This window comes from Corvus hawaiiensis, chromosome 3 (assembly GCF_020740725.1).
Source record: "Corvus hawaiiensis isolate bCorHaw1 chromosome 3, bCorHaw1.pri.cur, whole genome shotgun sequence".
Lineage (NCBI taxonomy): Eukaryota > Metazoa > Chordata > Aves > Passeriformes > Corvidae > Corvus > Corvus hawaiiensis.
The window spans coordinates 17,956,661-17,970,895 of NC_063215.1; the positions used below are offsets into that span (position 1 = coordinate 17,956,661).

A 14,235-nucleotide genomic window follows, 5' to 3' on the forward strand; every position below is an offset into this window, starting at 1 on the left:
GGATTTACACGTCTAAAATGTTTGTTGACACTTACAAAATACAAACTTGCTGAAAACTAAACTCAGAGATGAGGTTCTCTGCCACAGGATTAAAGTAATGGGAGGAATCTGCATGGAAAGCAGATGACACATTTTGGGCTAGCTCTCTGTGAATTGTCCCTTCTGTGCTAAGGTGCTGTGTGGTCTCTGCTTCACTGCCTCACGCTGCAGCCATGCTACAAAGGCAAAGCTGAAAGCCAGTATTCAAATGAGGCCTGAAACCGAAATACTATTTTTCTCCATTAGAGGGTGGTCCCTCCTCATCACGGTTCAGTTCCACTGGCAGCAGGAGAAGACCTGCAATGCAGTGAGCTGCGTCGGAGATGACACATGAATCAGGAGATGTCTGCGCCCTTCCTCCTCACACCTTACGCTCCCTTTTGAATGTAGCTGTTAGAGAAAAGAAGTATGTGGGCACAGGCCAGTTCCAAGCCCACATGCAGTACCTGCTTTTATCCATATGTTATGTATGCACACAAACGAGGGCACCTGCACATACATGCATTTGTGCCATGTAAAGCAGCTTTGCTGTAGCATCCGTAGCTGAATTCACCATTGCACAATTATTCTTCTGTCAATAACATCCACTTGATTTCAGACATGCTAATAAACTGTACACATTTTAAAAAACCCCACATGTGGCACAAATATATAAGTGTATGCAAATAATTTATTAGAAATAAAACCTTTACATTGAGGTGAACTCGTGATTAGGAATTTGAAAGCCAGAGATTACCAAAATGCTGCTTGCCAAACAAATCTTGCTGCACTCTCATGTGAGTCTGACCAATATAAAAAGCCTTTCACAACATGATTGCGTTCATTATTGTAATACCCTAATTCCATGCAGGCAACTCTATTCATTCACTTTGTTTTGAAGATTATATATACATGAAGTAGAATTTTGCAATGTCTTTTTTCTGCTCAAATTCAATAAGAAGAAAAAATTTTCAATAGAATTTCCTACTGTAAAGCATACTATGGAATAAGTATTGCAATGAAATATAAAAAAGAATTGCTGCTGGCATAATGAAACCACTTACACTTTGTATTTCATTAGCTTAATAGTAGTGAACTGTCTCATTCACAGCATTGCCTATTACACATTGTAGATGACATACAAAACTCACAGAAAAGGGCTTTGAAGTTGCTGTTTCTTTTTTTCTTCTTTCTTTTTTTTTTTTTTTTTTTTTAATGATAAAACCCCCCAGAATTGCCTTGAATAAAGGCCAAAATAGAGAAAGCTGATTGCCACAGGAAGTTTGGACATTGAGCACTCATGAAACCAGAGTGTTGCAAACAGATGAAGATGGAAGTGCAGGGTAACAATGCTTCTGTTTTAAATTGACATTGCTTCATTACAGCACTTCGAACTGGCAGAGGGTCTGCTCCCTCAGCACAGCATGAGCCTGTGAGCACATTGATTTCTACAAGAGTGATCTGCCATCAGAACCAGTGAAATAGTGAAATGCTTCATACTGCACACATATTTAAATATTCCTGATTAAGAACATAGTATTTGTCTCCTCCCAGAAACACACTTTGATTGCCAAGCAGTCAAACAGATCTGTTTTTTCTGAATGTTAGTTTTACTGCCTAGTCTACATCATCAGGCTGCGCCAGATAGATTGTCCCCTATGAACACTTACGTGAGGATTTTTCATAAGGCTGTCATAATCACCTTGCCTACAAACCAAGAAGCAAATGCCAAAGGTTTTGCTATGCTTAGAAACACCTATTCAGAAAAATACCAATGGAGAACAGACATTTCTTTTATTCCTCTCTATTATTCTCCTTCACTGTTATGCTAAAAGAGAGCATTTCATATGAAATATTTTCTAGATCCCTACCAACAAAAATAAACAAGAGACATATATTTGCCTCAGTAATTCTGTATGGCCAGATTTTGAGAACCAAAGCAATCTTTTCAGAATTGTTATTCAGCCTTCAGATTTCAAAGCTGCATGGCATATGGGCTTGCTATCCATCAGTTCACCCTGACTGTCTGAGCCTCAGACCCAACAAAACTGCACTTTAGAAACAGCAAATGAACATTTCCTTGCGGACAGTGTGGCAGAGTAGCAATAACTTGTGAAAAATGTAGATCTGCACAGTGCACACTACAAAACAATTTGTGTGGTAGAAGTGTAGAGCAGTCATTTTATTAGAATAAGGCCATTCTTATTCAGTGAAAGACTCAGACAGCTGTTGTATGAACAAAGCTCAATATTCCTCCATTTCTCATGCGAGCCTATTTTTCAAGTCCATAATGTCCCCAGTCCACCAAGTTACATTTAAAACTACCTGGAGAGCTTTTTCATGCAGAGCTTGTGTTACTCATTCTACATATGGTGTGAAGTTCACAGATGAGAAATGTGAGTGCCTAAAATAAATACTACATGAAACCTGAGAAGCGTGAGGGCCCTTGGGAGTTCAGCAAATGAAATGCCTATCAGTCTCTGACACAGCAGACGCTCCCTACAATTGGCAGCTTCATGCTTCATTATGCATGGATCAGATATATAGGTATGGCCCCAGGCAAACTCCCTGGTTTAAAGGAGAGGTGCATGCTGGGGAAAGGCAAATGTCATTTGCCTGTGAATTTGAAAGATGAGAGGAAAAGGGGAATAGAGTTGATTAACCAAATGTATGAGGGGTTTATTTTGTGCTATTTATCCTTATCCTTATCCATTTACCATTTAGAGTTGCCTCACTGAGAGTTGTTTCCAGCTTTGTATGCATTGCATCTTGATGTTTTGTGGATTTAACAATGTCTAAAAATGCAATTATTCTTGTCCATCCAGCTGAACAGGTCCAAAACAAATAACAGGCAGTCAGGTTTGTTACCTGCAGGAAGAAAAATAAAATAAAAATAAATTTTGCTAACTTTTTAAATCTTTGTAATATAACCTATGTTTACAGCACAAGGTCAGCAGACAGACCTGCTGAAATTGTGAAGATTCTGTTAAACATCATTAAAACATATCATGCTGCCTTAATGAATAAAAACTATTTTATAGACTCAGCTACTGCAGGATGTTAGTCATGGGTATTTCCTGCACAGGGAAAAAAAAAAAAACACCTAGTAACATATCAGTTTGCTTCACATACATGTAGTTCTAATTAGAAGAAACAGTGAAAATGGTAAATCCATCCTGATCCACAATTAAATGAGGTGTAAGAGAGAAGAGGGAAAGAATAAAGGAGAAACTCATTACTGACAATCTCTTAAGAAAGAAAAAAAACCTAAACTGTTTGTGGGAAAGAAAACTGTATTTCATCATTCCTGAGAAAATTATGACCCTGAGGGATCAACTGAGAAAACGTGCTACTGAGTATTGGTGTGTCTTAATGAAAACCCTTCTTTCCTCCTGCAGCGTTTCCATTCTGAGATTTCAATCATGCTATGTTCTGTCAATTAAGCTTTAAAATATAATTGTAAAGCTTTTTTTCTACCATACCAGTAACAATCGTGTCAGATTTTCTCTGAGATCATTTATATACATGCATACATATACATACACACATTTATTTACATATGCTTTTATATAAGTATATATCTCTGTGTGTCTGTGCATCTTTTTCACTGCAAACATTCCATGGAAGAATGGCATGGAATTGTTTGGAGCCCAAAAACATAGATGAAAAGAAAGCAAACCAAGTCTATAAAACTGAGTGACTTAAGAAGATAAGCCTTCAGCAGCTGTAACAAATAGAATGACAGAGAAAGAAAGAGAAAAAGAATGCCACTAATGTCTCTCAATGCTCTCTCCGTGTGTTCAGACAAGTTATGGCTAGGAATGTAAAACTTGAATTTAAAGAAACTGCATCTGGTGGAGATTAAAAAGGATAAAGAGGAGAAAATCGGTTTGATGTACACTTCAAAATGCTGCTCATAATATAGTTTGTTCTATTACTTGAAAAGAGAGTATCACTGTTCTTTTATGTCTACTTTTTAATCCTATGCTTTTAAAGTATCTTTTATTTGCTCCTATTTGAGGTGAATTGCTTCACTTCAAAACCTTAAATCTAGTTTGAGGATTTTGACTTTAGAGTGGCTTCCTTTGAATATTCTTCTGAAGTTATATTTTATTCTCCATTTTACCAGTTCTCAGGTTTTACTGGGTAGTTGTGACTACATGATCTTCCACAGCGAGGATCACCTGCAGGCTCAAGAATGCACATTTTATACTAAAGCTGCCAATGTGTTGTGTCAGGGTCAGGAGAGGTATTTTCTCAACTTTGCTGAATTGTAAACATGAATATTGACACACTGATTCATGTAAACACAAACCTCATTTTATTGCTGTTTTTCTATCCCACACCATGACTCTATCATTAGCTGCTGATGGAAAAAAAAAAAAAAAACAAACAAAAAACCTTAATTTTGGTCAGTTTTGGAGCTTGTTAGAATTTAAAAAATGAACTTCACTATCTAATTGTGAACCCACAAATCCCTCTGAAATCAATTAAAATATTTATGTATTGTAAACTACTTAGTCTTTTATTAACAAGATGATAGAAAGAACAAAAAATTTGAACTTCTACTAATACATCATTGAATGCAGACCATGAAACTAAATTCAAAGGGCAAGACACTAGGAGCAAAACATGACAATCCTAATGGGTTGCTTGAAAGACTTGAAACAAAAGCAAAAGCTCCCTTGGACTCAAAGGGACCTTGGATATGTTACAATTTTGCATAAAAAACTACAAGGAAATTAGGAGTTTTCCTTTCAGGACCTTGTGTTCAACTATTGTGGAAGGTCTTTGTGATAGTTTCATTATTTTTTATTGTGTGTTTTAGCATCACTTTGCTTGGTGAGATACTGACAGATGACCAATGTCTGTAGTTCAGAGACAGAAATAATAAATCATCAAGAGAAACTATGAAGTCATGGAGGCATGACCATCTGAGACTTGGTGCTTCTCACCAGATTCATTTGTAAGTTCAAAATTCAAAATATATACTGTATTGGACAAAATTCTCATCTGCATTTAAGCAGAGGGATGCTTGTCTTTAAAATACACATAAATTGAATCCAACCTAAAATCACTATACACTGCCAGAATTATATAAAGCATCCTCAGTGAAAAGGGAATTCAGGCTAGTAGAAGAAGTGATTTTTTTAAAGTTTTATATTTTATTTTCACTGAAAAAAAAAGAATTTAACTATCTTTAATTACTCAAACTCCTTTAGCATGCTTCAACTCAGAGGCATATATGTTAGTAGCATACAAATTTCACTATCAAAGGAAAAAGCACAGATGTTTTGGGGTTTTAGAGGTACCTGATTCAGTTCAGTCAATCAGCTTTAGCAATCACTTAGTTAACAGTCAAGTGCAGAATAAATGAAATGGACTGGTGTTTTGAACAAAAAAAAATTTATATGCAGAAAAGGTACTCAGAGGTTCATATATTATATGATGGGAAAATAAAATGGCCATTTAATATTTAACATATTTTTTTTAAACAATAATATTTTTCCCAACTGGAAACATATACCAGTTTTCTGGATACTATTTTTTCTTTCATAACAGGGAGACCAACCACGATGTCATAAATTGGCACAACTGCAACAGGAGAAAGCACCAACCAACTGACATTTGCTTATGTCAGTACAACATACACAGCTGTCCATGCCATATACAACACAGCAGTTTTACAAATTTTAATGCAGATGACATTAAGACAATGAGAATTGATTCGTGGAAGAGTTCAAGACCTTTGTACTCCTAAGCTGCCACATCTAGTTCTGTTCTTTACAACTTTTAATATTCAAATATTAGACTTCTCCCTCTCATACAGGAAACCTGGCCACATCTCAGTTGTAGATACCTGCAAGACTCAGCCACCTGCATGAAAAGACAGTGTTCCACAAATAAAGAGCTCTTAGGCCTTATTGTGTCTCTCAGTAATGCTCAAGTTTGGTTAAAAAAAAAAAAAAAACAAAACAACTCTCATCTTGATTAATTCTATGCAAGACTTCAGCAGAAAATGTTTGAATAGATTGCTCCATTTTGCAGAGAAATTTGAGGTTTCTCCCTGCTTTATGTCCTTTCTGCAAGCAATACCTCAGCTATTATATTCCTCCACTGTCCTCAGAAACCCTTTTTCTTTCTTTTTTCTGACTCATGCTTTTTTCCTTGAGGTTTAAAGTGTTGCTGGGTCAGAATAATGCATGTGACTGGCATTGTGAACTGAAATGAAGGATGGTTACATGCTAACAAGAGCACCCTTCTCACTCCATGTTTCACACACAGCAGCAGCAGCAAGTGATTAATGGAGTGACTGGAAGGGAGGTTTATGTGGATGGCTGAAATCATGCTGTGCTGCTGTCAGGATCCAGGGAGAGCAGCAGAAAAGCATCTACCTATATTTACATCTCCCTGTTCTGCCTCAAATATTTACGGTGTACCTCTTCCCTCAATTTAGCCCTATTTTGTTGCAGTGGGGACCCCAACACTATTTAATATTTTCACTCTCTCCTAATCCCACTTCTCCTTCAGGTATGTTTTTCTTCTATCTCTCTATAACCTTTAACCGTTGCTGTTGCTCCCCAGTGTGCGGATATATATGGTGAGGTTTGTCTATCAGCCCACAGCAAGCACTAACCAGGGAAAGCCCAGAGCACTTAAATTGTGAATGTTCATGGCTCAGGTAGCAATACAAATTACTCTGTACAATTGCTTTAACTGCCCCAGTACTACTTAAGGAGAAGATGACTACAAGGGGAAATGGGATCAACCAGGACAACTGTGCATATGGGGGAATACTTAGACAGGAAGGACATCATGATACTGAAGATACTTTCAGCTCAAAGACCAGTTGTTTTCCTCATTTAAAGCTGCAACTGGAACCACTAAAACCTGTCATCCATTATGAAGAAAAAATATAATTCTCTTTTTTAATCTTCTTCATATATAATTTGGGAAGCACGACTCATCTTGTCATGTAGCCATCATCCTCAAACATGCTGTCCCTGTCCTGTCCCCTTTGCTGCGAGCTCAGCTCAACAGCATTGCAATATCCACAAACACATACTCTGCTGCTCCAAGACTGGTGACCACAGCTCGACAGTTCCCGATTTGCAGATTCACCACCTATCATAATTAAATCAGAAGCAGGTAAAATGAAGTTATCAATTTTCCTAATAAGTAGAGTGAACTTGCTTAGGAGTCTCTAACAGCTGGATTTTCTTTTAATGTTTTCTTGTGCAATATAAACTTCCCTCAAACTAGAAAAATAATTATTTCCATCCTTCAGTGTTAACAACCTGCATGACTTTCTGAAATGTCTAGTTTCACAGCGTGACTAGTACTTTACTGGGAATCTTGCAAAACACGCAAATTGGTGGTCACAGAACTGCTAAGGAAACCAGTCTTCAAAAAAGTTGTCCTTACCCCAGACTGGAAAAGATTTTAAGGAATACCATTAGAAGTGGGCTGTTATTACTGTCCTATTGCAAGTTGACAACCCTGCAAACTCAATAAAATTGGGAAAATTCCCTCAGGTTCTGCAATAATCTTCACTAATATCACTAATATTCTATATTCTATGTTCTTAATGTACAACATTTTGAGAGAAAATAAAATATTTTTTTACCAAGCTAAATAAAGAAAAGCCACTGTTTTGCAGAGATCTACATTCCAAGAATTTAAAACTTATAAATTGGGCACACATATTATATTATGTCAATGCCATTTCACTCACTGCAAAAGAGGCAGTAGCTACCCCTTCCTGTTCATAAGGTCCTTTCCCAGGTTTCATGTTACTTCTCTGATTATGTATGAAAATATTTTAGCTGTTAGTTTCAACCTTGTTCTAGTTGCATTGATGTATGATCCCAAATCAGCACAATTCAGCATGTTTTGAAAAAAGTGCCATTCAGTTAGACTGTGAGAGTGGAGTGAGATTAAAAGAGAATGGAAAAAATTATACCCTTTGTAATGAGGTGTTGTTTTTCTGCACAAATGACAAGGGTCTACCATGGCAGCTGACATCAGCAGAGATGTCAAACCTCTCTGATGAGCAAAACCCTGTACAGAATACAACTTGCACTTCTCATTTGCTAGCCTTGTTAAACCTCTCATCAGTGACACACACACTTTTGGTAATAAACTAACTTCTGCAGCCAAAGTTAAATCTCTGCCTCTAGAATGCAGTAAAATAATTTTCATTTCACCTAGTGTCAGCATGAATATTATTAATTTAATTTGCTTAGCTGCTGTGAGACGTGTTTAGGGAAATCTGCTTCCAGGTCCTTAGAAAGAGTTTTTGTCATTCCCCATGATAAGACATTATAATATCTGGAGTTACACTGTATGTAACATTAGAAATGGACAAATAAACATTTACTCATTAGAACTCCAGAAGGATGCAGCTTTGTGGGGTAGTTTGGAGGCTGGTGCTCAAGAAATTGTTTCAGTGATCCTTAGTGCAAGAATGTTACTGCCTTAGAAAGCTTCACTGGGGTTTTCCCATGTATTGATGCTTCATCAATATAAGAAGGGTGAATAAATGGGCTGATGGAAAAGAGATAAATAAATGCTATTTATTTACATACTGATCTTGCAGACATTTTTCATGTTTGCATGTGTAAAAGATTAATTCCCCAATCACCACCTCTAATATGATAGAAGGCTATCCATGGAAACAGCTAGTTCACTCTGGTAATGGACTCTCCTTGAGAAGGTATTGGCCAAAGTATTCCCTGTAGACAAGGGATTTTTTTTCCACACCATACATGATAAGTACTCTGAATCCTCTCCAAATCCAGTCTGGTTTGCAGAAACCACCTGCAGAGATCTCCTGACACTGTGTTAGTGCTGGCATGTCCTGGCCATGCCAAAAAGCCAAGCAAGTCCTATTACAGCACAAAGAGGTGGATAAGACACACAAAAGAAGAACCTTCCACTTTTAGCTTTCCAGCCCACCCAGGGCCTTTCAGGTATTTTTCCTGTCTTCCTATTAGTAACAATACAGGTTACTAACAGCTAAAAGACAAATAAACAAAAGATACTTGAAAAACCATACCTAGGACAAAACAAACAGTGCAGCCAGTATTAAGCTGTACTTGTGAGCAGAGCTGTTCTGAATTACTATTGAGTTTGCCACCAACTCCTTTCAGTTCCTCACTGAACAATGACAAATCTGACAATCTGGCTTAACTCTGAACCACATTAGGGGTCCTTCCTCATCTAAACACTGCCTTGGAACCAATATCAAAGACATTTGTGTTGCATTTCTTGCTTTCGGAGCTGAATTACTGGATTACACTGTGGTGGGAGTGTAGCAAATCACTTAACTGGAAACAGAAGAGAGAGGAATACCAGTCAATGAGTATGTCCCCAGCTTTAAACTGATACATTGCTCACAAGATAGTGATGGCAAGCTCCTGGTAATCCAGAACCTCTGTTTCCTGTCCATAGGTTGCCTGAAAAATAAAGTCACTTAGCCAGAGCTAAGCTCTCTGGTCCTCTCCTAGCGTCCCCAGACTCTGCTTTTGCCTCTATGTAGTCTCTACACTAAATTTTTCATTTTTCTTTCAAAGATCTCCTTAATCATTACCTTATCTTCCAAAACCTTTCCCATGCCAGACCTTCTATGCTTCACCTTATGGGTCCACTCTAAAATAACTACCATCCCAGGGACTTACACCTTTGCCAAAAGCACTGCACTCCTCCTTCAAATCTGCGGCATCCCATCTTCCTGTTCCAGTAACATGATTCCTGAGTTCATCAAGATCCTCACCACTATCCACAGACCTTCCAGGCCCTTTTTAGCCCACAGGTTTAACCCTTCTTCATTCCTATAGCATAATAAGGCTTGCTACAAATGCCCTTAAGGAGCACTTATGCTTAAAGCCCATTTCACTTGGTCAAGATGTTTCTTTCTTAGGAGTGCCACCTGCAAAAGCAGTCTGCAAAAGTAAAAGTCTGGCAGAATTAGTGATCTTGTGAAAACACAACCTTTTTAGGAATTAATCTTACACCTAAATATCAACAGAAAACAAAAGAGTTGGTGCAAAAGAACACAAAATTAGGGAAATGAAACTGGAAATGCTGTCAGGGCCAGCTCTATCTGCATTTCTCAGCACATGAAGGAATGTTGTTCTTAAGGAAAGAAGGAGGGTAGAATGATGGGCATATCCAGAGATCTCTGCTGGGGATGGACCCATGCTGGAAGCCATGTTGGAAGGACTGTAGGAACAATGCCTGGAAGGCCCTGAACGATGGTAAGATTTCTATGAAAGATTTGAGGGCTCAGATTCAGAAGTGTTTACAATAAGACAGAGCACAGGCAGCTCCTGCAAACCAGCTGACTTGCAGCAACTCCTTCTCCCACAGCATTAGTCCCCTAATGAGCCTAAGTGCACACTTTGAGTACCACTTACTTTTAGGTAAGAACTATTGCCAGACTTTTAATAAAAGAATTATTGCTTCAGCACTAGAAACTCTGTTAGTTTTACTATATTCTGGATGTAGTTAATATATTTCCTTCAAAGCTGGATGAAGGCAAGAAAGAATAATTTTGAAAGTTTCAGACAAATTCATGAATACTCTTCATCTACTGTGTGATAGCCTGATGTCATAAAGCAGTTATTGACCAGTCAGAGCACAACAGAGAGCACAGACTTACTGTTTCCTTGCACCACTGTAGTGGCACAAAATAGTCAGGACCTGACAGTTAATCTCACTCTTTAATCATGTTAACATTTCAGTTCATCTACACCAGTTCTGAATTTTTCAGTATTCACAGAACTGCACAATTTCACAACTAATTTGAAAACATTCACATGACACAGAGATGTCTGAGATGCCTGGCTTCAGATCACAAATAAGAGTGTTAAAGACTTTCAAGTATTCTCATTTGTGCACAATGATGACATACACTTCACTATAACAAATAGCTAAATTGCAGGAATGCTCTATAAAATGGAAAGACAAAAATAACAGCATTCTATATCTGTAAGTACTACTCAAACAGCTCTAAATTCTGTATAGCTCATACTGTGGTATTCAAGCTTTATGGGCTTCCAGAGAGATCTGCAGCTAGAATTATTGTTGATCTTTACAGTATGTCTCCTGACACTGAAATTGATGTGCACTCATATTTAATTTTAATGGCATTGAAGATGATACTTATGTTGCTGTAATAAGTATTGTCTTCAGGACTCACAGACCTTAAGGCTGGATCAGAGCTCCCATTTAAGTATCAGTACTAATGCTGCTAATATTGATCCTATTAAACTGCACGTAAACTTCTTTAGACACTTAGAAGATACACATCTCTTCAGTAACACAGTTTCTTTGAACTGCTGTGTCCAGGACAACAGTAGTATCTGGGTTGCTCATGGAAGAAACTACATTTGTCCTTACTTCTTCTTCCTTTCTAGGAAATGATTGTAAATTATTTTTTCCTTAGAAAAGAACAGAAAAATGGGATCGTTTGGACTGAATCTTACAGTTCTAGATAACATCAGACACTTGCCAGACAGTTAGATAAACCTGTTTCAGACGCTATCAAGCCTTTTGAAATGTTTGATAACATTGTAGCATCTTAAAAAGTCCAGATTCAAACTAGATTTTACTATGGTCACAGCATCTGCAAATGGGAGATGACATTTCAGTAATGCTTCTCCTACAAATCTTTAGTTTATGGATTGCATGTGCCTTCAAGGACAACAATGTTCATTGCTTAAAGAGGAGAAATATGCAATGAAAATATGTTGTGACAAATTCTTTTGAAAGAAAAAGCAGCTCAACAACCTCAACATTTATTTAGGAAAGGACTGCATTACTAATACCCACAGGAACCTAGTGAAAGTCTCAGTCTTGCACAGGGTGTGATGTACCTCACCACGTTCCACTAAGTGTCAAAATGGCAATATCTTGTTTGGCTGTGAGACAGTGCCTTCAGACTGCCACTCCCTTCGAGTGCAGACCTCAGCGGGAGCCTGGACCTCTGTGTGTACAAATGACTGAGTTACTGGGTTGGAAAGGCCAGCTCTAGCTTCCTCCCCTTTTCATCTCATCTGTTTTGTGCCATTTTAGGTGTGCAATAAAATTGGTTGAATTAGGCATGGTCTCAGTGGTCCCATCAAAACTGTCAGATGAAGAGAAAAAAGCAGACTGCTCTGCTGGCTGCATGGGCCACAGACAAACCAGTATCATGGGTGGGTCAGACTGTATTTACTGAGGTCCCAAATATTTTGTAATTACATATAGGATTGCAAAGTGTGCATGAGCCCTTTTACACCTGCTGGGCCTGCTTTGTTTGTCCTCTCAAGCTTACAGGCTTCTGAAAGATCCAAATTCTGGTCCCTTCTTATTTATTTGAAAAGCATAGTGAAAATAAAGAGGCTCTGAAAAACCTGATGACACTATAGTAACAAACTAAAGTCACAAAACTGCTAAGTACTTTTGTTCTCAATTGAAAAAATGTCAGTTACACTTATGTCTGAAACCCCGGGTGACCAGAAAAATTAAAGGCATCTGTAGTGGCAGGCTGAAGTTTCTGACAAGATTATTTTCTGAATGTTTTGGAACATGATTAAAAATTCTCTGTACTTGCTATTCCCCATTTTTAGTTATTAGAAAGCAGTGATAATACTGAAATGCAAAAGATCATATTCAAAGAGTCTCATTACCTGTCAGCAGTGCTGTGTGGAACCTTTGGAGGAATGATGTAAGGGAATTGTAAATGTATGTCATACTGGGAATACTGAGACAACTGCCATCCTCTGCCTATGGGAAAGTATTTGAACATCATGTGTCAGCATCTTCTGTACCTTTTGAGGATACTGAACAAAACTGAACAAACAGCTAGTCTGGGCATTTCCAATTAGATGTGCAGCACAGATATATTCCATACAACAATATTTCATAGTAAACTGCACAGGTTATTTAGCAAAACTGCCTAGTACAGTTAACTGCTCAATACAGTCACAGAACTTAAAATAATTTGGTTGCAGTGTCTCAGATCTCAAACAAAGATGCTGGGACAAAACAATTAAGAATTTAAACCAGAGAAGACATTGATAACTAAAATGGAAAGGAGATGTATGAAAATCCTAACATGAGGTACAGCTATTTGAAGTCTGAGAAGTCTGAACTCCAAAACCAATTGCATTTCCCTCTTTTACTCGTAATTTCCCAAAATACCTCAGATGTACACATTTGCAGATGCTCAGAATTTGTTTTGTCCTGGAAAGGATGATCAGAAGGCATTTGGCACATCCTTAAGCTAGCTAGCTGTGAACCAGAATGTGTCTTTGCCCTTATTGCTTTTAAAAGTCCAAAGCAGCTCTGCAATCAGAATTTAGAAAATATATTTCTCTCAAACCTATATGATACACTAGGCTGTGATTACAGGTACAGTGGTATTTCAGCATGAATACATGCATTCCTGTCTGGATTTTGTCTGTTCTTTTCTTCTTATGTGGCCTAATAAAAAAGTGAGCATTATGAATTATACATTGTTCCCCTACTCTTACAAAATGGTTTGCAAAATGATCTTTTAGAACTACTGTTTTACAAGTTATTTTATTCCATGTTAATGCTACATCATCTGGCACAACAGATTAAGTGGTGTCCCGCCACCCAAACTTGGAAACGCCTGTTCTGGAAGAGCTTGGGTGGAACCACTGCCTTATCCTGCTTTCACCAGTCATAATTGCAGAGATCAACAAAATGACCCAGAATGAAAAGCGATCTTCCCTGCAGCCCCCAGTCTGCTACCAAAACACTAGGAAAAGTTGATAGTTCTCCCATAGCTGAAGTTGTTCCTACCCACTAGCTGACAATGCCTGCACGTTGGTTATACTCAAGCTAGGTATTTCCCTACAGAGAAAGTGGCTTTATGTCACTTTCAGAGACACATAAATAATCCCATAATCCAATCTCTAGGAGACAGACAACCACACTGGAAGGTTCTGGTGCAAGCAGGCACCGACAAATCAAAATTTCGGAGTTCCCCCCAAGGTGCTCCTTGTGCTGTGAGAGTGTCCCCATACTACAGATCTAGCCCTAAACTTCTTTGCTTAGAAATGAGATATTTTCCAAATACTACCACTGACATAAATAACTCATAAAATTTATTGCATTGCTATTTTGAAAACTTGGGCACGACACTATTTGCATAACAATGTTATTTCTAGAATGGGTACTTTTTATGCTTAAGTAAATACCATT

At 37.9% G+C, this 14,235-nt stretch overlaps 1 long non-coding RNA gene across 3 annotated transcripts in view; it reads right to left on the bottom strand.

Annotated features, from left to right (window-relative positions):
* Positions 1-691: 691 nt before the first annotated feature.
* The window catches only part of LOC125324209, a 131,174-nt gene continuing 117,630 nt past the window's right edge, over positions 692-14,235 (bottom strand). For all 3 annotated transcript variants that reach the window (XR_007202865.1, XR_007202863.1, XR_007202864.1), the window contains one exon: positions 692-2,886. This is a non-coding gene — a long non-coding RNA (uncharacterized LOC125324209). The remainder of the gene's footprint in view (positions 2,887-14,235) is intronic.